Genomic DNA, 1520 nt, shown 5'->3' with positions numbered 1-1520 from the left:
TCCATTCTTGGAGGGAGGGCAAGAGAGGAACCTGAGAGAAAAATCGACTCTCTCACCTTCTTAATCCACTCATCAGTTGGTGGACATTTGTGCTTCTACTTTCTGGCTGCTAAAAATAATGCTGCTGTGAACATTCAAATATATATTTTTCAAGGACATTCTCTCTCACTCGCTCTCGGTCTCTCTCTCTCGCTCTCTGGGGCAGGATCTCATATATCCAGACTGGCCTTGAACTTGCTATGTAGTGGGGGATGACCTTGCACTTCTGATGTTCCTGCCTCCATATTCTGAGTCCTGGGAATACAGGAATGTACCGTCAAGCCTGATTTATGCAGTGCTGGGTGTTGAACTCAGGGCTTAAGGTGTGATAGGCAAGCATTCTACCATCTGAGCTACATCCCTGCTCCTTACTGTCTTGTGTTCTTTGCTACACAGAAGTTTTAAATGTTCATAAAGTCCAATTTATCTCATTCTTTTCTTTGACTGTGGTGCTTCTGACAAATTGAAAGTCGAATGTGAAGGCCACAGCCATAAAGTCCACACTTTTGTTTCCTTCTAAACGTTTTGACGTTTTGTTTGTTTGTTTTTTGTTTTAAACAATGCTAGCATTTCATGACTCCCTGTGTGGCTTCAAGCCACCAGGACACAGGGGCCCCCAACACACTTAATCTTCTCCTCAGCTCTTCTGCTGAAGAATTTGGCCTTCATGATGATGAGCTGCTTAGGGAGCTTTCCCTTCCCCAGAACTTTGTAGTAGCCCCATTGAACCACATCAATGATGGGGGCAATGCCATTCTTGTTTTCGGCAGCATTTACCTGTGTCTGTCCACTGACCAATGTCCACAATTTATCAAGGTTGACAATTGAGCAGAAGCTCTAGTTCCTCTTTAAGTGGTAATGCCTCAAACCAACTTTCCCAAAGTCACCTAGATGATATTTGTCGAAGTTGATCCTGTGGTGATTCATGCCACCGGCATTACCCCAACCTCCTGGGTGCCTCCGGTACTTCCTGATGTGGCTGTCATTCACGTGGCCCCAGAGTTTCCGGGTCTTCCTCAGTCTGGATGGCATGGCAGCATCTGAAAGGAAAGACAGAGGGCTCCATGAAGTCTCACGAGGTACCCAGCCTTGAAGATCTTTTTGCAGGAAAGATGAAACAAGATACCAGGAAAGTTCAGGAAATGGGTTTTATTCTGACTGTAGCCTGGTTCAGAAGACTAAGTCTCAAAGTCTGGGCCCCCAAGAGTGGAAGTTCTTACATGTTATACCTTGGGTAGTAGTGGGTTACACCATAGGCAAATTACATGTTGGCTGGTTAACAGCAAAAAGTTATAAAAAGCAAGTTTCTTGAGGGCAAAACAAAAGTGTAAAAGTCCCTGTCTGAGACAAAGAGAACTGAGAAGGTTTTATCAGGACACAAGGCCAATGACTCCAGCTGGCTGTGTCATTGTTCCAACACAAACCTGTCAGGTGAACTTTGCTGACAGAGGCAGAGACAGAGAGAAGATTAAAGTCTCTAC

At 44.9% G+C, this 1520-nt stretch overlaps 1 pseudogene; it reads right to left on the bottom strand.

Annotated features, from left to right (window-relative positions):
• Nucleotides 1–630: 630 nt before the first annotated feature.
• LOC103738855 lies at nucleotides 631–1071 on the bottom strand (annotated as a pseudogene).
• Nucleotides 1072–1520: the final 449 nt, after the last annotated feature.

Source organism: Nannospalax galili, unplaced genomic scaffold, assembly GCF_000622305.1.
Source record: "Nannospalax galili isolate Female #2095 unplaced genomic scaffold, S.galili_v1.0 scaffold599, whole genome shotgun sequence".
Classification (NCBI taxonomy): domain Eukaryota; kingdom Metazoa; phylum Chordata; class Mammalia; order Rodentia; family Spalacidae; genus Nannospalax; species Nannospalax galili.
The sequence above is the reverse complement of the archived record's forward strand: the minus strand, read 5'-3'. Positions and strand labels throughout refer to the sequence as shown.